The sequence below is a fragment of the Dermacentor andersoni genome, chromosome 1 (genome assembly GCF_023375885.2).
Source record: "Dermacentor andersoni chromosome 1, qqDerAnde1_hic_scaffold, whole genome shotgun sequence".
Classification (NCBI taxonomy): Eukaryota; Metazoa; Arthropoda; class Arachnida; order Ixodida; family Ixodidae; genus Dermacentor; species Dermacentor andersoni.
In genome coordinates this window covers 311,697,613-311,722,261 of record NC_092814.1, presented here as the reverse complement: position 1 = coordinate 311,722,261, position 24,649 = coordinate 311,697,613, and the positions used below count along the sequence as shown (strand labels likewise).

Sequence of the window (24,649 nt, the reverse complement as noted above, 5' to 3'; positions counted from 1 at the left end):
TTTTTAAATACTTGGCCCAAGTTAGCTGAGACACCCTGTACGTATACGCTCTCGGCGATTCCGCTTCGGCATGCGACAGAATGCGACCTTCGATTGCGCTCTGTGCGCGCCTCCCCTTCTGATCGTCTGGCCGAGGCCAGGGGGCCGCAAGGTGCGACGCGCGGGCTCCTTCTTCTATGGCGTCCTTCCCGCCGCGCTTCTGGGCGGCCGAGTGTGACGTTGAAGCCGTCACTTTTCGAAACCGGGATTTTGTGCCGCCGCCGTGGACTGCTGCTCTCTCCTTCGGCTAGCCTCTTCGGCGCTCCCCTTGCTTCCCTCCCCAGTGCTGCCGTCTCGGCCGAGTCTCCCACCGGGGCGGAAGGTTCGCGACAGGTTAGGCCACGTGCGGCTGCCGCCTCGTACTTGCACAGCGGGGCGCGCCGGCAGCTCCCATTGTCGTCGGAGCGAGAGATATGTGATCGAGGCCCCCGTCTGCTTCCGTCATTCTTTCATGCGATGACGAAGCGGGGCGCCGAAGGCGCGTTCGGCAGCGACGACGGGCGGCCACGGACGAAGGCTTGTCACCTCGGGCCGCTTGCTCGCCTGGCGGTGTGGCGCGCGTCGCTGTGCGGGGGCTGCGCGTGTGCAGCCGCCCGCGCCGAGTCGTGGGCCCTGCGTGGTGTGGTGGGGGGGGGGGGCGGACGCGATGCCTAGTAACGCGCGACGTGCTCCCGCGCGTGGCGCTCGTGGCGCACAACTTGGCCGTGGTCGACGGCTAGCGTACGCATGACTATTGTCCACTTAAAAGCAAGGGCAGACTAGCGCAGAAATATTATTCCAAACGTGACTGTTTGGCTGCGAGTTCCGACATGTTCTCCTGCATAGAGATTTCTCTTTCACACACGAACAAACAGACAACGCGTTAAAACGAACACTGTTCGCAACAGTACGGGAGCCAAAGGAGAGCTTACGTGCTCTCTCTCTCTCACACTCACTCACACTCACTCACACGCACACACGCACACGCACGCACACACACACACACACACACACACACACGCGCACACACACACACACACACACACACACACACACACACACACACACACACACACACACACACACACACACACACACACACACACACACACACACACATATTTCGTGAACTTTTCTGATGCGCAGACTCGAGGCTGTTCTATTTGTTCTTAAACGCACAATTGCCATCGTGTCGGCGTTTTGTGTTGTTCTGGCGACCCCTGTTTTGCCCGCCCGCCTCATCTCCTCACCATTAATGCTCCGTTTTCGGTGCTCGTTTCGGCGAGGATATAAAGTGTACTCGTTTCTATCCTGCGAAGTCATCCGTTTTAAAGAGGAAAGTGAAAGTTTAACCTGGTTTCTATACTTTCGAGCAAGAAGGCCACCAAAGAGAGAGCGGGAGGGGGCAGGGGGGAGCGATTGGAATACAATGCCAGTTTGCGAAAGAGTCACCTTGTATTTTCGTAGTGCGTGCGGGCGCATTGGCTCAACGCGTAGGCCGCCCCTTGATCGAGCTCTGTGATATGTGCCCCGAGGAGCAGCTGCTACGTGTGCTCTGACTGAAGCTCTTTCCGCCGCTTGACTAAGCGCGGCCGCGTCGCTCCCCCCCCCCCCCCCCCCCCCGCGAGCAGCGCAAGGGTCTAAAAGTGAAGCAGACTCGTCCAAAAGAGTGATGCGTCATATGCGACTCGTCAGACTGCGGCGCTTACGTGGTGAAGGGACACTCGCGCAGTGCGTGCTTGTATACTTTGCACTGTTGCGTAAGTTATACTATACATTCTCGAAATGTTTCCGGCCTGACTCGCCTTTATGAAACTTCCCCGTTTCGCTTCTTCCGCGCTGTAATTCCGGTAGCGGCTTTCTTTGGCCGTGCGTTTGATTATTATTATTAGTATTATTGATGGTATTGGCGTAACTCCGTGGTGTGCCTCTATTTAATCATGCACGGAAGCGCCAGTCAGATATAAATGCGGGATGTGGTTTTTCAGATATCTCGAGTTCGCGAGATCACTAAAAAAAACGAAAAAAAAGAAAAGAAAACGGATATTGTGCACGAAGTGAGGCGTTAAGTTAAATAGTTAAGTGACTGGCTTTCAGAACTGTTGGCGATCTGGTTATGTTTGTTGAAATGATTGGTCACGTGTTCCTTGTTCTTTGCACTCTGCGTATTTCGCGGCATGATAGCAAGAAACTGGGCAATAAAATTCGGTGTTATAGCGGCATGTCATATCATTTTTTTTTCTTTCGAGCGTGAAAGAAGCCCGCGAATACGCGCTAGTGCCTCGAGCGGCCACTCGCGCGGCGATTTTGCGTGTATTCGTTGGCTTCTTTCGCGCTCGGAAAAACACTTATGTAGCACGTATTGAGCAACAGAAAGCTGTATCGGGAGCTTTTTCGTGTTGCTCTACAATTTTCTCATTGACACTTTTTCATCTAATTATAATATTTATTAGGCGGAATGCAGAAACCAAACTGAGTATCTCCTAGCGACGACAAACAATGTTACCTTGGTTCTGTCCAGCTACGTGGCGTTTGCATATTTTTAAATCTTGGTGCATGATATTTGGGACACCCTGTGTAGTATCGTTTTACGCGCTAGTCGCATGCCATCGGTGAACAGATCACGCGTGCTACTCTGACGCCATCTCGTAGCCATCGTCGCCGCACTACGCTTTTCTTCTCACGCCTTCGCCATACCACCCTCCTCCTGCACTTTCCGCCTCATTCTTTCTCTCTAGCCTCTTCCTCCGCTTTCCTCCTCGCGATCTCCTCGTTTTTCATCCCCCGCTGCGCTCAGCGTTCGCTATTTCATCCTTCACTCAGTTACGCTGCCGACGCCGATGCACGTTGACGCTCAACGCAGGAACGGGCGCTTAAGAACTGCGCTCTAACAAATAAAAATGATTAAAAAATGCCTACGATCAGCGCAGCCCGTCTGCTTGCAAAGGCTAACCCCGCTAGGCAGAAGGCACTTCGTTTTTTACCCCCTTGCTTCCGGTTCGCGTTTGGTGCGATGTCCCCGCAGATGTCACTCGCGACTTCGCGATACTTGCTTATTGTGAACAGATATCTTCATCGTATACGCTTGGCGGGTTTTGTTGCCATTGGCATGGTCCGCAAACTTGGAGACTGTCAATTTATGCTCGCGGCGCGCCAACTTGGCACCCAGCGATGGCCTCTATTCTTCGAGGTTGTATAGCGTTGCGATAGCGTTTCTGGAGCCTGGCTGATACTGTTTCTCGGCTCTGCGATGCCCGATAACGTCTCTCTCTCTCTCTCTCTCTCTCTCTCTCTCTCTCTCTCTCTCTGTGCCCGTCTCAGGACGCAAAAACTGCGCGTGAACCGTTGCGCTTCGATGGCAGTGTGTTCGTGTCCGTCAGCTCGCGCTGCGCTTGCAAAAGGGGTGCACAACTTCTGTTATTGATCTGACTTAAATTCATTGACCTCTCGGTCTCGTGCCAAAGAACGTGGCCAAAAGAAGTGCGATATGTTCCGACTGCAGCGTCGTAGGAATTGTGCGTTTAATAATAGGTGTGCTGCGTTCATGCACTTCGTTTTGGTGACGCTTCACTGTTTTGTTTGTTTGCTGCGCTGGGGTAGTTGAGACCATGGCCTCAATACATTTCGCGCGGAAGGATGTGATCGTCGTGCCCCCAAGGTTTTTTATTTTTCTACTAAAAGTGAACGGAGATGACGCGTTGTTCTTTGGTTCACTCGTTTACTTTATTTTCTTTTGGGTGTTTATATATATATATATATATATATATATATATATATATATATATATATATATATATATATATATATATATAGTAAGGCGTGCTGTTTGCCATCACTTCAGAGTCTGACGAAAGACTGTAGCGCACATTGTTGGTGCGCACGAAAAATGCATAACGTATTTAACGCGCGATTTAGAATGCGATGCTGCGTCATCTAGCTTAACGTGTATAGGGTGTTCCAAAATTCACGCAAGATTTGAATTTTGTGCCATTTATGCGCTAAAGTGTTGCCAACGTTTCAGTGTTGTTAAAACTGGAGCGCTACACGAAAGAACGCGTTTTTATTGTTGAGGAATATTTTAAAAAATAATCAAGGTTTGGTTTTGGTGATCAAATCTGGCCGCCCAGATCATGTGATTTGACGCCGTTCGACCAGCCACGCCTTGAAGGGGGAAATTGAGCGCTGTATCAATAAAATTCAGCCACACTTATGCTAAACGGTCATGGAACTTTTCAACAACAATACCACTGCACAACCGTTCCGTCACGTAGTTTTTTTTTTTCCTTATTTCGCGAGCTTTCATTGCAACCCAAAAAAAAAAAGGACTACGTGAGACGTGTCGTACAGGTAATAACTCGATCGGTCGTTTCTGAAGTTGCTCTACAAATTTGCGTATCCTACTTGGCGTCCTCAGCCAATAGTCAAGAAAGTTTGGTAATTAAACTTAATTAATTGGTGAGTTACGGGGAAAACAAAATATTACCTGAGTTACTATAGGCTAGTGCGAATAGTGTGCGTTCGGTTCAATTCGCTTCCGACGCGCCTTTCATTTTAAAATCTTGGCTCAAGTTACGTGGGACAACTCTGTATAGCGTTTGGACATACGAGCCTCTTGAGCGAGAGCCACGCGCATTTGGATACAATCGGAGACGTCGATTTTGTACGCGTGTGTGTTCGTGAAGGGTCGTGTTCGCATCTGTTGCAACGATAACGGCAGGGGCGTCGCCCGTATCTGCGCGTCGATGTGGTGTAAGCTCCGACGCATGTGCGGCAGCTGATAACCGGCCGTCATCGTTGGTGGGGAGTATACTCGTTCACCACGGAGAGCTGTTCACGGAAATTGATTGTTTACGCGCACTTTCCAGACCGCATTATTCGAGAAAGCCTCGAATGTCTGAGCAGCTTATGAGCGTAGCCAGCAAAACCGTGCAACACTACGTTGTTCGCATGCACTAGTGGTACGCAATCTGGAAATATCCGAATGCTCGGCTTCGTGCTCGGCCTTCGAAAATATTCATCTTCTTCTCTGACCCCGTGGTCCGTGAACTTGCGACGCTGCCTTTACGTACAGATGCAGTGGCTCATGAGTGTCTGGATGATCGTCGAGTTAATTGAGCGCCTGAATGATAATTCCAATGTTCGCACTCTCGCGCGATGCATTTTGTGTGTGTTTGTGTTCTGCGTTTCTGTGAAATCGTTTATTTTCCATTCTGGGACTACTGTGTATCAAAATGTTTTGTGGCCTGCATCGTTCAGAATTCTCCGTGCAGAATTGTTTTTGACATCGTTGGTACTGCCGGTGATTATTTAACCTACTGCGTTGATAACAGTAACGGGGCCGTTTCTTTTTATTTCTTTATATATCGATTCTGCCATGACAACTTTTGTGAACATGCGCTTTATTTCTATCGTCCGAGCCGACTTGAAAGCTGTAATCACCCCCCCCCCCTTCTGCCTCTCTCCCTAGTTGTAGTGCATAATTAGTGGTTAGGCAGAGGTGGGACTCCAGCGCCAAGCCAAGAAAATTGACCGAAATTGCGCCACGCTGGGGCCAGAACGGCTTCGGCATGCGTGCTCCGGCAGTGGCCGCGAACAGCGAGCTGATTCGTTCTCCGAAAAGGAGTGTAGCCGTTCACATTCCGCGTATACCATGTGACGGCGCCTCCCGCACAGTTTCTCGTAATTTTCGAGCTTATAGCGCTGCACTTTTCGGCGCTTCCGGCAAGTAGCCGGCGCGCGCGCGGCCACTTCCGGCTGTTGTCGCTCCTGTCGGAACGGCCAGGGCGGCTTTATATAAGTTTGCTAGAATACGGTTAAGCGGGCCGAGCTGCGCGGCGCTCCCTAGCTTAGGCGCAAAACAACGAAAAGTAGGCCGAGGGCGCTGCGAGCGAACTGGATATTAGGGAGGCGCGCGCTGCAGCGGGTTCGGAGGGTGGGCGTCTTTGTCCCCAAGGCCGGCATAACGTAAAACTATTCCAATCTGTATTTATGCCCATATATATGGGTGACGTATGAGCCGTTTTGACCCATCACGAAAGGTTATGATGGCGGATTTGGAATGAAAAGTTGCAGTTTCGCCCGAATGGTGAACCATCGATTGCGATAGCGAATTAGTAGACAGCTATACGATGCACGGATAGTAGCTTTATCGACGGTATTAACTTGTAAACATAGGCATACTAAGTAAAATAACAAGCATGGTGTCGCGCACACACGAACAAACGTGAAGAAATCTGACTCGATGACCGTGGAAACTCGCTGTCAAAACGCTGGAGTGAGGAAGCGCGGCAGCGGCAGCGAGCGAAATGACCTTCGTGCTGCCTCTGGCATCAACGTGAACTAAGCGGCGAAAACACAGCACACACGAAGCTATCATCACTCGCACTCTATCCCTATCGCAGATCGCTTTCAAGATAGGGCCCGCAAGGCCGCGCCATACACAGCTCCAGCCGCGGAGAACGCCCCCCCTCCCCCCGCTTTCCTCCCTTGCGCGCGCGAGATTGAACCGCCGCCGTCGTCGGCTCACCCTCGCGCGCTTTCATTCGCGTATACAGCATACAGGGCGCGGCGACGATGTGTTCGCCCCTGGTCTTTATGCGGAATATGAAGGCGACGGCGGAAACGCGCCTAGAGTGCCCAAATAGTTGCTATGGCAATAGAAACAGATTGGACTAGTTCTAAGTTATATCCAACCCAGGGCCAATTGCGTCTCTCTGGGTCTGCGATGACATGGTGACCCAGAAATTATGTTACCGCGTCAATTGGACTGCATAATTTCAGAACATTTCCCGATATCATCATGAACGTCGGCGCGGGAATATATAGTTTGATCGTAGCGCCACCGATGCTTGCGGCTTTACAGGAAAGCCTGCACCGTGCCGCCGCTCGACCCACTCTTCCAGATTCTATAATACACTACATATCTACAAAGGAAGCTTCCACTACACGATTCGTGCTGGTTTATTTTGTTTTGTCGTTGTTTCAAGGTGCGATGCCATATTCTATTATTTCATCAAAATTAAGATTGGCCTGCTCCAAATTGTTCCAAAATGAAATTAGTCTGATCCAAGCTGCTCCAGAATAAAGTTTAATCTGCTGCACGCTACTCCAAAATTCAATTTTGTCTGCTCCAGACTGCTCCAAAAATTGCTCCAAAATGAATTTGGGCCCCTGGTCCCACCCCTAGTTAGGGCTTACTTGACCCATTATCTGTGTTGCACACGCCTAATAGTTAGTCCGTCCATGCCGAATTCTCAGGCCCTTTTCGTTCACTCTATAGTTTGTCACAGGAACGTTTTCTGCGATACGGGTTCGTCCTATCTCTTGGCATAACCATGTCATATGAGATTTCTCGGTGTCAAGAGATATGATTTAGGGGTCGAACACTTGACTGTAACCTTCTCGACCTCCGTGATAATCCCTCTACTTCCTTGTCTTGTTCGTGTTGGCGCTTTTCTGACGCGGTGTCGTCAGTTTTATCTCCACGGGTCGTTGCAGGGAAAAGCGGTTTCGCGTTGAAGGCGCACTGAAGAAACACATTCAGTTGAGCTGTATATAATCTGCCTAATACGAGCTACATGTAATCCTGCCGCCCGGTGTTGGCCAAATAAAGGCCATTTCGCAACCATGATTGGCTTATATTGCTGGCGCTTCTTGACAACGAGGCTCTTGGTTAACGCCAGCCTTGTCTCATTATTTCTTCATCTCTCTCGCTCGGTCGCGTAGTTTCATTTGGAGCAACCCCGCCCGCTGTCCTGCTGCTGCTGCTCGGTGTGCCGTCTTCCCTTCAGAGAGGCGTCGTCCTTGGCAGAGCGTGTGGCACACAGCGCGCTTGTCACGTGACGCGAAAGCGAGAATGGTCGCGAAGGTTACGCGCCCATATGCGCTTAAACCAACCATCACAAAACAGCCGACGCCGCAAACGAGACGCGCTAGGGGACGAAATGCGCGGCTCTGCTTTTTTATTATTATTATTATTATTTTCATTGTTTGCAGCCTCCGAGAGCAGCGGTGAGAATTGTCTGTGGCCTTCGCGCGGGTTTCCCAACGTGTGCTTGTCGCGCAGCGCTCGGTACGCGGCTGGAGACGCGTGCATACGACTACGGTGTATATACTACAACGCAGCAAGGACAGTATTAAAGTTACGCACGCACGCACGCACACGCACACGCACGCACACGCACACACACGCACGCGCACACACGCGCACGCACGCACACACACGCACGCGCACACACGCGCACACACGCACGCACACGCACGCACACGCACGCGCACACACGCGCACACACGCACGCACGCGCACACACACACGCGCACACACGCACACACACGCACACACACGCACACACACGCACACACACGCACACACACACACTAACAATAATAATTTGAGCTATATTGATAAATCATACGGCCCTCTTACCGCGAGAGGAAGCTTGGTAAGCCAGAAAGCACACAACAAGAACGACACCGCCATGGAAGTTCCCGCGCCAACGCCAGGAAAAAAATTGGGTTTGCAGCAGGCACTGTTGTCCCCGCCTATTGTTCCATGTCGAGCCTGCGAGCACTTGCCGGACGACTTTCCTCCACATTGTCGCGCATTCATGCATGCATTCTTCTTTATCCTTTCTTTGGCGCCCACGTTAGGATTGCTTCGGTTTGCGCCGCTTTGTCTTCGCATGCCCCGAGACACCCGTGAGTGGTTCTCCAGCGGTTGTGCAAGATACAGAGAGAGGCGTTTAACGCGGTTCTCATTGTTTGCATGCACTTGCCGCAAAGGCATGCTGCGAAGCCTGGTTGAGGAAAGGTCGCTGCGGGAGGGCAGGCGCGCGGGCACATCTAAGATTCTTCGGAGTGTTGCGACCACTTGAATTTTTTTTTAACCGAGTTCCTCGAAGTTTCCTTCGCGTGTATTACAGGGACGTTTGCTACTGGGGCAAATTGCTCGGACAGCAGTGCAGTAGAGATATGCAGATGTGGTTTTCTCTTTTCCTTTGACAAGACGTTTTCGCCGCGGCGGAACTTTTGCGACAATCGCATAGCACACTAGTCCGCTTAGAATTTCGACAATTCCTCAGTGGCTTCATGGCAAACGGTGTCATTTCGAAATAGCAGCTGCAGCCCACGCTCGGGGCTAAGAGTCCCGGCGTTCCTGTTCGAGAAATATATCCCCAAAAACGTGCGGCGAAATGCCTCGACGTTTGTTGACGTTGTCTCGAAAAGCCTTCCTCACGCGATTCGGGACAATGCTATGGGTATCAACGCTATAGTGTATGTGTCTGATCATGACTCATGGTTATTTATGGATCATGTTTAGACCTGGAGTGTGCTCAAGGAACTTGTCATGTTTCCGCGTTCACTCGGAAACAGTGTCACCGTCACTGTTCTAACATTTGCGAATGGCATTCAAACATTGTTTAAATAAGTTCAGGAATTTCGCAACAATATTACTCCCGTGCAAAGAGCACCATCAGACCTGATCTTGGCACAAAAGTCTTTAAATAAGTGCTAACAGAACACTTTCGTTTCGTTTTTATTGCTTCATTGGATAGCCGCGGACACAGTAATTACGCTGTGAAGCCTCAGTTCCCCGTGACCGCTACGAATAATGAATTACGTTACCTTTTAATGCGACCATTTCAAAACGCGCGCAAAGAGCAGCGCACCTTCGGACCTGATAAGACACACACACACAACACACGCACACACTGTGGTCATATATAGTGCCGAAAGCCATGTCCTCCATTCAGTACTCTTGCCCCGTCGAGCTGACTGACGTTAGCTCACACGCCACCTCCCATTTTGGCGGCGTGCGAGTCTACCCCCCCCCCCCCCCCTTTTTCTTTTTTTTTTACGTCAGAAGCCGCGCTGCGCTCGACGCGCGTTTTTGAATGGGTCGTTTAAAAGGTGCTGTAAGTAAATATATGTGGGGCTCTCGAGGAATTAAGGCTTCGTACCGTTATTATGGAGTCCACAGCTATATCTAAACAAGCTAAGGAAGCGGAACACATTTCCGTGTCGCTACTCCTTTAACTTCGATGTTGTCTAAGCTAGTGTTCCATGCCATGTAATACTAAGTGAGTATGTGCTGCGCTATTACGCGGTGACTGCAGTATATGCGACAGACGCGTAAAAGAAATCGAACAGAAAGCCAATTAATTTGTGGCCTGTTGTGGCTTTCTTTTTCGTTCGAAGTCGCTGTTCTAGTCGGCGGAAGCCCGAGCGACGAATCGAATTGCACGAAGTAGCGCTGTTATACTATACATAGTGACATGATTCCACGCGAATTTCGGGAAACGCGAAGGCTACAAGAAAAGAACGGGGCACGGGGGACGCGACCGTGTGCCTCCGACTTTGAGCTCGAGCGTTTCCGCTCGCTCGAGCTCATGCTACTAAATGTTTAGCGCGGTGTAATTTTGGGACTGTTGTTTGACAAGTTTCCTCGCTTCCATTGTTTCTGCGCCTTCCAATGCTTGTCTTTATCTCGCTCCACCGTTGCGCACTCCCCCTCTCTTACGCGACTTACACGCACACTCGCACACTCGCACACACGCACACTCGCACACTCGCACACTCGCACACACGCACACTCGCACACTCGCACACACGCACACGCACACACGCACACACACACACGCACGCGCACGCACGCACGCACCTTTCTTGAGTCTGATCCGACCGTTCGTGCGACTTACGCCCAAGCGTTGACGAAACAGCGAGAGGTGGCTGCTGCTGTCGTCGTCACTATGACGTCAGCGCTGCGCGTGGTCGACCTTGGCGCGAACCGCCAAACATGCTAGCGAGCACTGCTGTTGACCGCTGTTTGGCTACCATAGGGGAGGGGGGGGGAGCAAACAAGACCCGCGCGCCGCGGCCGTGATGGTCTTGTTTGCTGGCTTGGCTTCTTAGTTCGTCGTGGTGGGATTGAGAGCCGGCAAACTAAAGTTGTCCAAGGGCGATAGTACATGTTTTCGTTGTTCTCACAGTCCCTTTCCTAATTGCGCTCCACTACAACCTGCTTACGCGATGTTCTTTCCCCGCGCTGGTATGACTAGACACTGTTGTGTTAGCGCCAGAAGCGAGATCCTTATCGCTGGGTATTCAGGAGCCGATCGCCTAGGGGGATTGGGAATTCCTCGGGTGATGGAGTTTCTTTTCGAGCAGCCGACTCGATGCACCGCACTTTTGTACGGGCTGTCTCGAACGCTGTCTCTAAAGCACCCATTCATCGTTAGGCAGTCGTCTGTCTCGAAGTTGCAGCCTGTGGCGTTCCCGTGGCTCGAACTACTTGCACTGTCAGATAATGCGCGAGCAACACGCATGTGGCGGTCTTAGGTGTAGACTCGCATTTTCCTAGCAAGTCCGCGCCAGTTAAAAAAAAAAAAGATACATTTTGAGGTTTCATGTGCCATAACCACCATCTGCAGTAACGCACTCAGATTTAGACGCACCTTAAAGAGAACCCTAGGTAGTAGAAATTGCTCCGTAGCCCCATCGCTACGGCATCTCTCATAACCCGTCTATTGCTAGTTTCGGTGTCGTTACCCATGAGGTCTCTGCGTCTTGACGTCACGACGCAGTAGGTGGTCACATGGGATCAGGACATAGCGGCGTTTCGGCATTCGCTCCGGCTTGTTCGATCAAGCGAGCCGCAGCGAAAGCCAAAGCCGTACATTTTTCTCGGCTAAAATAGCAACACAGCTGATCCGACTTCGGCTGTGTTCTGTTTTCTCTTCCTCGATCAGCTGACTCTTGTCGCGGTGGAAGAAAAAAACTGGTTCTGGCTGTGCAATACTCCTCCGCGACTGGCATGGAAGCACGGCGCAACTCTCGTGACCGCTCAGTGGTCTTCTCGAATAGCGACGAGCCTCGTCCGAGAATTCAGCTTGCACCATTCGAACGCAACACAAGCGATCGGCGTAACACGTCGTGCACTGTAAAGAGTTTAGAGAAGGATTGCATGGCATCGCAGCCAAGCGCGCTGGAAGCAGCTGAACTCATCGCTGAAGAGCTTCAGCGATGAGTTCGTGTCGCCTGTGTGCTGAATTCACGAAGGTTCTGTGCCCGATGGAGGTCGTTATGGGGAAACGTCGCGCGCAACTGACGTTTTGCGGAGCGCTACATTGACTCGCGTATGGGATATTGAAAAGTTTCCTCGCACGAGTCATGCTTGCATAATGCGCATAAACGATCGCTCCGTGTGGCATAGGTTCGCCTCATAAGGGAAAGTAAATGGCATCTTTGGGGCCAGAGCGAGGAATGTGGATACGTACTACAGAGGTTCGTTTATGTGCACTTTGCGTCTCTTTATACCTCTCTATAGTCACTGAGCACAGTTAGAGCTTCTTTTCCTGTTTCTTCTTCCCTTTTTTTTTTTTTTTTTGTCATGTTTGAGCAGGCCCGAAGCTTCGCACACTGCTAGTATAGTTGTAATGTGAACTGCTTATTTCGTATCACAGGCATCTGCGCTGCTTACGTTGTTACAGCGACTGTATGATAAGGGAAATGTCTTTTCCCCCTATTTTATTCCCGAGCCTCCAGAAAGGTGCGCCTATACACGAATAACGTGAATACGGGCGCGCAGTAGAGACGTGGCGCATTCTCAGCGATCGGCGGTTGCGCCAATGGTTGCGCTCGGCGGAGCCGTTTTCTCATTTCTTTTCCTTCCCCCGCTGGCCGGCCAAGCAGGAAGGAAGGAAGGAAGCTGGTAGCCGCCGTGGCGCGCGAATTCTGTCCGTTGGCGGCGCGAACCGTTTTCTGCGCTCGGCCGATTCACCACCGGTGCGCGCGGCCCAGGACTTCCCCGTCGCCTGACCCGAATAGCGCGCGAGCAGTTCACGCTCGCTCGTGTGTATGCGAAGTCTCTCTCTCATCCCCTCGCAGTCCCGGAGACGCCGGGGCCAGCCGGGCCGCGGCGAGGAGAGGCGGCCTTCGCAACTCACTGCTGCTGCTGGCCTCCCGCTAAAAAAAAAAAACCTGGAGCGTGCAACCTGCCGAACGTCACTAATGATCTGACGTGTCTGCATGACAGCGTCCACCGCGGGCGCATGGGAAAACGGCAGGGCTAAATTAGAAAGTGACAGCGAATGCGCTCCACTCGCGCTGAAGGGCAGTAGGGAAGGATTGCGGAAAGCGAAAGCGAGGCGCCCTTTCCTTTTTTTGGCACTGACCGGTGCCTGGGAGTGAATGTCTCTCGTGAGGTTCATCTGACCATGTCGCTTGTCCTGACCACGGCAAGATGAGTGCCTCGCCCATCTTCTCTTCCTACCCACCCATACCCATCCTCGCCATGGAGCAGTGGAGCCCTTCGCAGTGGGACTCCTGAGGCACGCCGGGCGATCATTCACCGGGCCAAGGCCATCTCCAAAGACATCACAGGGGCCCTGGACTAAGGGCTCCTCCCCTGTACCCCATTCCCCAAAGTTAGTTTTCATCATCCTGTTTCGCTGAGGGATGCGACGCGCGAACGTGCTGCAACGCAGTAGCATGAATGCCCCGAACTTCTTTTCTGTTTCGTCCGCCTTGTGTGCGGCCAGGAGGAGGCCTGGGGCGATGGTATGGCTCGCAGTTGCGGGATAAAACAATGTTGAAGTCCTCTCTTCAGAGATCAGGAATTGAGGTGGTTTCGTTCGCTTCCGCCGCTTTACGCTGTTGGTCTGATATTTCAGACAACCCATCTAAGAACCAGGTTTCCAGCTGGCTAGGAATAATGCATTAAGTTAAGGCCAGGTTGAAAGTACCCCGAAAATAAATTTCTGGTTGTGGTTACTGGCTGAGAGGTGGGCGGACATGGGAAGCCTCAGCCCGCAGCCAACGTTTGGACTACAAGACTTGTCTTCGTGAGGGAAACATCGGCTTCCCTTGTCCGCCCAGCGCCAATCAACTCTCCATCTTCGTGTGGCCGCATTAACGTGTTCGGTTACGGATCTGTTGCTGAGTACATGAAAGGGACGCTCTTTGCGCGGCTTTCGATACATTCTGTAACGTCGCTTTTCAGCTGTCGGTCACGGCAGAGCGGCTTTGTCCAGGAAAAAAAAACAAAACAATTCGGCGCGCTTATGGTTTGTGGCCCGTATGCAGGTTGTTATATCCACGGGGGCAAAAAAAAAACGAACGTTCAATTCTGGGTTTTCACGTGCGAAAACCACGATCTGAATATGAGGGCCACGCCGTAGTGTGGGACTCCGGTGCACGAGTGTTCTTGCATTCCGCCCCCATCGGAATCTGGCCACCGCGGCCGGGCATCGAACTCGCAACTTCGTGCTCAGCAGCGCCATGCCATACATAGCCACTGACCTACCGCGGCGGGTAAAACAAACACAAGGACTACAGGCTGTTCGCATAAACCTGCCACGGAAAGGACTCGGTGTAGCAAGTTCTGGTCTCTCTTATACGCATGATGCCGCTGACGTGCGCGATGTTGCTCATCAGTCGGCGCTTCAGGGTAACAAGACGTAGATAACACGCGCCTCTGAGTCTTCTGCTGCGCAATACTTTGGCGCCGTCGAGCACGCACGTGGCGAATGAGGGCTGCTGCCACCGAGATTTCGGTGCACAACTTTGCGTCTTTCTTTTTTCCGCCTTTGTTCTTGCACGATTAGACGTGACACGCAAGAAGCTTCAGACAAAAATGGCATGTGAACCATGTGAAACATAAGCGTGTGAAGTATAGATTTGCGTGATCGCACATCTCAGAGGCTCGTGTGACACGCGAGCGACTTCAGAAAAAGGGCCTCACGAACAAGTGCGAGCACTTATGCGGAAATGGCTCTCGCAAGTAAAATCAAATACACCAAAATAGCCTGCATTTGGTTCCGCTGTAGCGATCGTGCCGCCGGTTTCACGCGTTCACTGCGCTGCGTGTTTTCTACGTACCTTTCGAAATTCCACAGTGGTCTCTGGTATATTGGTCATGGCGGGGTAGCCTTGACCGATTTGCAAGCCAGTCCTCAAAGCCGCGCGTGTCTGTGGCGCTTGACGTGCTATGGAGGGACAGTAACATTCGACATTGATTGCTCCCTCTTGACCGGTAATCAGCGACGCGTGTACAAATCTCTGCAACTGGCGTAAACATTGGCCCCAGTGTCAGCTTAGGACGTAATAGTGCAAGGCGTTGTTTATCTCGTGGCGCACAAGATCTTGCCAATTTCGCGATGTGAAACTCGTTATATAGTTCAGGGCACGCGAAAGTTAGGGGCCAAGCAAATAAGAAAGAAAAGAGAAAGGCAGTCGACGAACACAACAGTTGTTCGCGTCGTTCAGCAGATCGTTGGTGTTAAACGATACGTGTGCCAAGCCGTGGCAAAACAGCGAATTGATCAATTGCAGAGTTAAGCGAGTTAGCCTCGCTCGGGGAATATTTTGCAGTCGAGTATCTTGTCGGTACACGCGTGCAGTCTGTGCCGGTTCGAAAGGGAACTACTTAATCTTTCTTCTTCGCACGTTTGAACTAGAACCTAACTGCTGTTCGCTATGTAGTGGTAGTGTTGATGAATAACAATTATGGGACTTCTCTATTTAAGTGCAAGAACAAGCAAAATTGCCGGCTTTGAATGCAAATGTGGTGTTCCTTTTCATGTCGGCGCGCAGTCACTTCTGTTTAGCAGACAACCTGTACATTCTAAACCGACGTTATTCACACTGCACGCGTGAATTTCCAACAGGAATGAATCCGCATGACTGCAACGCGCCACGCACGATGCTCTGTGTGCCTTTTTCCACAGGCCTGGGAGACGGACTCTTAATCGCCACTTATGTACGCGACGATCCGGTTTTACGGAATATTTGGCCCAGAAATTATGAGGTTTAGTTTTATTTCTGCCGTGGGAGCCGAACTGAATGCGTGCTGAAATGTCTTTTTTCGGCGTGGCAACCTCCCCCCCCCCCTTTTTTTTTCTTTCCTGTGGAAAACAATTTCGATTTCGTCTTGAATTGTGCATGCCTGTTGTGTTTTCATTGATTTTATGTTCGCTACATTAAAACGTCTGTCGAGACGCAATTGGATGGCACGCATTAGTTTTTCTCAGGTGGTTCGCCACTTTTTCGAGACCTGCCATTTATGTCTTTTCTACATTCAAGAACGAACTACAGTCTCTAGAGCATCACTCACGAGGAAACCTTCAGTGCGTGTAAGACGCTGGGTTGCGCTGGATGCTTTATGAGATTACGTTCGACCATCTTGTTGAAACAGTACGCGAACCCGTTCGTTCTTTTTTTCCGTACCTCGCTCTAAAAGTTCGTTCTATTTTTTTCGTATACCTCGCTCTAATATGAGCGCAAGCCACATATCCAGCAGGAGCTAATTCATTTGCCTGTTAGCAGGAAGTCGGCGAGAATACCCTACATTTATTTTTATTTTCTCCACGCGGAAACAGCTGCTAGCTAATCGAGCGTTTTAGCCGTATCGCTTTCTGTATAATGAGCACTGGATGTGCCGCGACAGGTGCGCCTGGTTAACCGCATCGCAGCGCCAGTGTTACGGAAGCGCGGGCGTGATTAAACGCGCTAGCTTTCTCGATGTTGTCAAGCCTTTCAATCGTCGACTTCCATCGTTCCTTCAGCTACGGAACCTTCTGTAATCCGGCTGCAATCTGTATGTTCCCGGAGGTTGTGAGAGATAGGGAGGCGGGCTGCCCTAGAAGGTTTACCGCGCACGACAGCGATAATGTCGACGCAAGGATTTTGCAATCGCCAGGGCAATCTCGATGCCCTCGTATTAGCTTGCCCTGTAACAGATCGTCGAGTGCCAGCGGGTTGCGTTTATGCGCTTCCTCTGTTCCTTCTTTTTTTTGTATTTTTTTTATCGTTTCGTATTTGTAAAAGTTGCTTATCGTCCAGTCGCGGGCGCCAGGGCTGTATACGTTTTTGGCACTGCGCACGTCTCCCCACTCGCCTGACCGACCCGCTGACCTCGGCGCGGCGAGCCAAAGTGAGCATTTCTTTTTTGTAGTGCCGAAATATGGCGACCTTTATTTTTTAGATTAGATTAGATTATGTGGTTTTACTTGCCAAAACCACTTTCTGATTACGATGCACGCCGTAGTGGATCGGCGGTCCTGCACGCTACTAACCCTGAGCGCACAGCAGTGCGGCCAAGCGCGATACGTAATATCTCGCGCGAGCTTCTGTCCACGCTAACCTCGCTCGCCATCGGAGATTCTGTCTCCCTGCTTGGTCCTTGGCCGTGCGCCCGCCGCCGCCGGGCATCTCTTCGACGGCGTGCGCCCCCGGTTGGAGTCGATTCTGATCGGCCCCCGCGTTTAGTTCTCATCCACGCGGCCTTCCGTCGACCGCGACGCGCTTTTATTAGTTTTCCGCGAGCGGCGGGTGACGCGACCGAGGGGGATCCGCCATCGATGCCGCAAGGTAAGAAACTGCGTGCGTGCGTGCGCGCGCTGCCTTCAGTCCGGCCGTGGCGCGAGCGCGCCTTTCTCGCGCCCTGCGCACAGGGGCGCGGCGGTCGCGTCAGGTGACGCCATCGTGATTCCATCAGCCACCGACCGTGGCGTCATTGCGAACAGTGCACCGCAATGTTGCTTATCGTCGCAGTGCTATTTTCTCTTCTGCGTTACGCGATGTGTGTGTGTGTGTGTGTGTGTGTGTGTGTGTGTGTGTGTGTGTGTGTGTGTGTGTGTGTGTGTGTGTGTGTGTGTGTGTGTGTGTGTGTGTGTGTGTGTGTGTGTGTGTGTGTGTGTGTGCGTGTGTGTGTGTGTGTGTGTGTGTGTGTGTGTGTGTGTGTGTGTGTGTGTGTGTGCGTGTGTGCGTGTGTGTGCGTGCGCGCGCGCGCTCGCGCCTTAGGCACTCGAACGGATATTGTCGATCTGTATCAGAGTGGACTGGTCGGACTCTTAAGAAAAACCCGATGCGTCGAAGCCGATCAACGCTTCCATTGTGTCCGCGAGTGCGAAATCTGAGCGTTGAGTAAGCGCTTCTTATCGCTTTCCTTTAATCGCGTCTGCCGGTCGATGCCGTGCAGCAGCGTGGTCGAGAGGCGGTCACTATAGTGCGCCCAGGCATTCGGCGTTTTCTTTTAGTTTCTCGCGTTATCTAAAGGCCGCGCAAAAAAAAAAGAGAAATCTGATCGGTGCTCGTCAGGGACAAGGCGTTCTCACACCTTCACAGAGCTCCCTCCCGTGCGTATACGTAACCTGCAGCGTGTTCTATACGCATGTCGCCCTTATCGTTCATCAGCGCAGCGCCAGCCTGCGTTTAATGAGATATCGATCTTTCCCCGGCCATGCATTGTAATTAATCCTCGGCTTTGCAACGCGGCGCTCATTTACCTTCGTTCGCGTCCTCGACAATTGCTCGCGTATGTATGCTCTGCGTGAGCGTTCCGCGACGAGGCCGTCGTGTGTGCGCGCCGGCGCGTGTCTCATCCTGCGCAATTCATTACGTCCGCGCATGCATATATATATATATATATATATATATATATATATATATATATATATATATATATATATATATATATATATATATATATATATATATATATATATATATGCACTCCGGTCGCGGGTATTTCCGTCGTAACGTTTGTCGCTTCCACGTGGCGTATTCGTTATGCTTGACTGTGACGTGCTTGTTTTCTTTCGTCCTCCGGTTTGTCAACATGTATGCACCAGCGCTGTGGCGGCAGTGGTTGCCAGCATAGTTTCCTGCAATCGCTGGAGGGAAGTCTGGCGCTGCAGTCGGTCAGCAACCACGAGAATGATGGGTAGTTCGTGGATCGTCTGACCTTCGTCCTTGAGGTTTCAGACGCTCTTGCGGCTTCGTTTATAACGTTTTATCTGGGCATCAGTTGGCCTAAATTTCAAAGCTATTTATACTTTTTTTTTTAATGAATAGGGTAATAAGACTGCACGCACGCGTAATCACTGCTGATTGCAGTGTTTCCGCTTGTCCATGCGTCCGTGGCGTAACGCTTTCAGTATCTGGCTTCTGTGCTAGAGGTCCTGAGTTCGAATTCTGGCGTCGGACAATTTTAGTGTCTAATTATTTATAACGCAGTACATTCTCAAATTATCAATTTGCAAAGTCACGTAGCTATTTAAAGCCAGGAAGATGAAGTTTAGGCACATCCATGTACGAGGGACATTCCGAAAGTAAACTGCGGCTTTTTTTTTTTTTTTTTTTTTGAAAGAGATGGTACACCAGGTGAAACAAACAATCGCCATAAGGAGCCACGCCCGTTGCTGGTTCAACGACGGAAGGAGCGTCAGCAGAGGAGGAATGACGCATGCGCAGAGCGCCGAAGAAGAGAGTAGCAGCAGACCGGCGTGCGCGAGGTTATTCGAGTATAAATCACAATGGCAGACAGACGTGTGCTGACAACGTGGTCGCCAATGGAAGTGCGTGCTCTTGTCCGGTGTGAATGGGGATGTGGTACTAGTGTGTCCGTCCTCAATGCACGCCTACAGATCGTTCATGGTGAAGAGGTCCTGCCTCAGGTCTTGCATCGCAGGGCACCGAGTTTTACCAGAGGGGCTTCTTCAAACTGATTGCACGCTACAAATATCTCAATGCCGGTGGCGACTATGTGGAAAGAAAGTGCAAGGTGTATAGCTCATGATGCCGTGGTGTATTTTCCTTTTTCAATAAAGTTTCCGTGCGAAAATAAATGACGAAACTTACTTTCGGAACGTCCCTCGTACTACGTATTGTTAGGAATGGCCGTGCGGGGTGGCAACGTGCCAGCTATTTCAGCCCGCTGCACGTGTTCCAATCCAACCAGACGGGGTGCACTTCAGAGAACTGCGGATAACCGGCAGCCACGTGGCGCGGGGTCAGCTCAGGAATGTGGTACCCGGCCGCGCCACCCGGGAGGGAGCAGAGTTCTACGAAGCCCCTCTGACGTCGGCTCCGGACCTTTACACCTGTGTGTATGTGCAACACGAGTATGTGAGCACACCTCCTCCAAAAGGGCGGGTCATCTTCGGTGACGTCGAACGGTGACGTCGAACGATGACTGGACGAACGTTTCCGTTCGCTTGGAATCAAGGGGGGGACAAGTGCTTATAAGCAGCGTTTGCCGGCTGCTAGGGTGTGCTCGTCGTAGTGAGCTGTGTGCTCGTTGTCATGCTCGAAATGTACTAGTGAGCTGTGTGCTCGTAAGCTGTTTGCTGTATGCGTCGTCTTGCGGGCCCCATTTGGGAGTCACGCTAGACTGTCGATGTATGTCTTGTTTTAAATGTAAATCCTGCAAATAAATCCTGCTCTCCTAAGTCCCGACGAAGAGTCAAGCTCCTTCATACAGCTACGACCGCCAAATCTAATAGTATCCATCATTCCCATGCTGGCTGAACTGCCCTGCTTGCAGCTCCCGTAGACACTAGCGCCACAGTTCCCTCTAGTAATTGTATGGAACTCTATGGTTGCCAGTGTCGAGCTTTCTGTACTATATGGACCTTACGATATTGCGTGCTGGCCGCGCTACGTACCGTTCTTCCTATGAAGCGAAACTTTCTTCGCCTACCTTCCCGTGGTTTAGCTTTCCGCGTGTCTCGCCAAGTGGGCCGATCCCGGATACTGCGACATAGACAGTGATGACTTGGTGGGCCTTTCATATACCAGTGCACGATGTGTGCCATCGAAAGAGCTTAAATGTGGTTTGTTTGCCGGTCCTGTCCTGGAGGCAGTGCAATCATAGGCGTAGGTGGACCGAACCTGATAATGCTATCCTATTACAGTGCATTGGCGTTCCAGTTAATTTGTTAACAAAACGTCGTTTCATGCATTGAAGCGCACAAGTAACTAGAACGCCAATGCATTTCTCCGCCAAGTTCGGGAATTTAAATCTCGAAACTGGTGTCGTCCTCAGTATTCGTTTCAAGTGGATCCGCCTTGCGAAGTCCACTGATAGAATTTGTGAATTGCAATATGGGTCATAAGATCATTAGCTAAAAGTTAATTAGTGAATTCTTGTTAATTAGTCGATTTTGCATTTCTTTTTTTTCTGCAAGTAGTGTCCGCCGCTTCGAGTAGACTGGCTCATAAGCTAGAATTGAGCTATCTGCCACAGGAAATTTTTAAAAATTTTGAAAGTGTTCGCTGAAAGATCCGGTATACTTGTTATTGACGTTTTTCCCCCTGTAAGTCTCCTCTTATTTTGCGTGGTATCTTTCAGCGGATAGTATCATTCCAGATTGCGTTGTTTAATGCGGTCATCGGCCGTTTTTATCGTTCCGATAGCATTCGAGCCTTCTGTATGCAGGGCGCCTAGCTGAGAATATGTGGCACATGCTTGTGAGTAAAAGGGCAGCCTACTATCGGGACCAAAGGTGAACAGAGGATCGCGCTTGTCTGCTGCGTTCGCATGCCACCGCGAGTGCCGATGCATGGATGCTGGAGGCGCTAACGGCACTTTGCGCATGTATAGACTTCAAGTCACGATTCTTCAATGTGAATGAATTGAGATCTGTAGCGTGAACCACATCCAAAGTCGCCGAGTAGCTTCCCTGCACAATGATATTCCTTCCTTAGCTGCCGCGGTGGAAGAATCGAGGCAAAATTTCGGCTGCATTTGGTGTGATGCAGACGCATACAACCCTCCTCAAAGCGATAACCACATGGAGTGCATTTGTGACGTTTTTTTTCTACGTGACGTGGCACCGCCTGACGTTGGCGCGTCGGTTCCGCGCCGCTCTGTGGGGCCTAAAAAAACGCGGAAAAAGTTTGTCTGCTTTAAACGGTAACATCGTGGAGCACACTCCGGCTGACGTTTAAAGCACAGCCAATGCTGCACGTGAGATGGACGCGACGACGCCGGGAAACAAGCCGCCAAAATGCGTCATAAATGCGCTCCGTGTGGTTGTTACTTCAGAAGGTATACTGAATGACTAAGCTATATAATGTCAGGTTTGAAGTCACGCGCTGTTACACTCGTTCACGACGCCGCGGTCGGGGCACGAAATTCGAAAAGGGGGAAGTTCTGCCTTCATTTACTCCCCTGATAAGCATGTATTTTACAGCGAGGCTGTATATGGCTAGCCGATTCGTCCGTCCGTCCGTCTAGCTGTCGCCTGCACGCCGAAAACTCCTCCGGCGCAACCTCATGTGCATGCGCGAAAAAAAAAAAAAAAAAAAACGGCGAGGCGCGCGATTGGCTGCGCCAGTGACGTCGTTGTTCTCCGTCGCAGCCGAGCGCGCGCGCAGCAGTTTCTCGGTTTTTCTCCGGTTCCGAAATGGGTATGCCTTGCGTCGTACGTACTCCTGAGGAGCAGGCAGCTTTCGATCAGCAACGCCGCGAGCAGAACCGGGAACGAGCTCGTCTACGCCGTGCCGATGCCGCAGCCTGGGCGCAAGAACAGGCTCGTGCAGCCGAGCGCAAGCAGCAACTGCGTACCGGCAGCCTACCAAGCCGTCGTTTAGTGAACCGTTGGAATTATTATTACTATTTATTATTTACAGCATACTGCAGATCATAAATGGGTCCTGGCAGGAGGGGCAAAATAAAGACAACAACAAAAAGTGCAGCAAATTCCGTTGCAGTAAACAGAATATGTAAAGAATGACACAGTAGGAACAGGAAACCATAAATCTGAAACTGTCAATGAGCAATATCTCTGTGATAAACACGGGGGCCGCACGTATCAGCTTCGCTGGTTAACCATCTGTACGGAGTGCTTGGGCGGCGATTTTTTTCTTCTTTCTTGTTTCCTTTTTTCGCTTGTGTGTTTTTTTTTTTTACTTTGAGAAGATGCAGAGACAGTTACAATATCGAGAAGTCTAGCTTCATTTTCTTTTGAAGCGGCAACCACACGCACGCGATATTCAAACGACGTGACGGTACGTGACAGGCACACCCTGTTGCACAGTCGCGTCGCGGCATGGAGCAAACACATGAACGCCAGATTGCGAAAAAATAGCGTCAGATTTACATTGTTGTCTGAATAAATGCTATCGTGCGCTCGTAATCTCAAATGTACCACGAGGTCAACGTTTTAACATAGATCTAGCTTTAATTAATATGCTATCACCCCAGTGGAAATCTGTCCCACGCCGCCTGCGTGAAATGTCGTGGCGCCATCTGGTGAGCAAAATTTAACACTTCCGCGTCTCCGGCCTAACAGCGTGGAAACAAACAACCGACCTCAATAATAGCAAGAGAGCGCCGATACTTTGTCCTCGGCTTGAGATGAGGCGAAGCGATGGTTGATTTTACTGTTAATTTTTTTTTCCGTCACGGCAGAGAGCAAGTTGCAAGAGTGAATTCAGATCGAAGCGGGCGGTTCCTGTGAGAGCTGGTTGCTGCCATGTTGATCACGCTGTGACCTCAGCGGATGTCGCCGCGCGGTCTTCCGGGCGACAAGCGACAGCGACGGCAAAAGCTGTCGCTCGTCGCCGTCGCTCGAAAATCGCATGCATGCGGTTGCGCATGCAAAGATAGTTCCCACAATCAAGCAGTCTAGCTTCATTTTTTTTTAAAAGTATCTCTTTGAGATCGTCTGTACGAAATGCGAGAAGAGGAGGCCGAAAAGCTTCGTCGAGCTGTATCATCCAGGCAACCGAAGTGTCGAGAAGTGAATGCGTGTTGTGAGCCACGGCTCCCACAAAGGTTTTGCGCTCTGCTTGTGGTCTCAGTGGCGCATTACGTCGTCAGTGCCTAGACTTAAGGTTTTGCTGCACTAATTCAAGGGATACGTAAACAACAATGTACAGCGATCATTTAAAACGCGGCACACGTTTGTCATGGCACGCTGGTCTTTCTGGCTTTGGCATAGGAAAGACAAAGGCACTTGTATTTCATTTTACCTCCCTCTATGTGCGCGCGCGTGCCCCTTTGCGAAATCAGGGGTCCGATCAGCCACTGAGTCTTCCAGGCTTGTGCCGTGCCGGGTGCCAGGCGAAAGGAGAAGTCCGGAGGAACGAGAAATTAGCTTTATATGCAGTAATTTGCATAAGGAGGACCAGAAGAGAAAAGCGGTAGCGTCGAACAACTCTGTTCCCCAGGTCCCCTACTCTTTCCCAAGTGTTCCTGCTCCGCCTTCTTTGTCAGCAGCAGGACCGGAGAAGTCCCGTTGACCAGCTCGCCGTTGTCGAGGCCGGGCGCTTGACCCGTGGGGTTTACGGTGTCCGGAATGTGGGTTAGCAGCCGCTGTGCGCTGAGCTTCTGGGGACGCTCGCCCTTCATCAATCTTGATTTCAGTGCTTGCACCTTTGCCTGTTCTCATGTTTCGGACAAGCCTTGAGGCGAGGACGTAATTCAAAGCAGCACGCTAGCCGGAGAAGCACTTTTTTTAACGCTTTCATCTCTCTCCTCTTTCTAACCCCTATCTCCCATCCCCAGTGTAGGGTAGCAAACCAGAGACTGATATCTGGTTAACCTCCCTGCCTTTCCTGTTCATCTCTCTCTCTCTCTCTCTCTTGTTCATGGGGGAGTGCCGGCCGTGACAACGTGCGTGCGTGTATGTGAACTGTGATTCCTTCGAAGAGGCGCTGCTTCGGTGAAGGTGGATTCTTGTCTAGAATTTCGTGCGAGTGTAATTAATTTCTTGATTGAATGCCGTGATTATCTCGTATTTATTAGCGCGTCTGAAGGGAGTGGCCGTGCTCGCTCAGGGTGAATCGCCCCAGAGGAGAGAAAGCCCGAGCGGTCCTTGCTCAGAAATTAGTCGCGAGTCCTAGA

General features: G+C 51.0%; 1 protein-coding gene across 2 annotated transcripts in view; it reads left to right on the top strand.

The window, feature by feature from the left end:
- Positions 1-24,649, top strand: part of Fatp1 (Fatty acid transport protein 1) — a 115,243-nt gene that overhangs the window by 35,436 nt on the left and 55,158 nt on the right. Inside the window, exon 1 of one of the 2 annotated variants that reach the window (XM_055063380.2) lies at positions 16,497-17,385. The exons of the other annotated variant lie outside the window; for it this stretch is intronic. The gene's annotated coding sequence lies outside the window, so the exon portion shown is untranslated. Of the gene's footprint in view, positions 1-16,496; positions 17,386-24,649 lie in introns of those variants that run through there. 2 annotated transcript variants of the gene reach the window in all.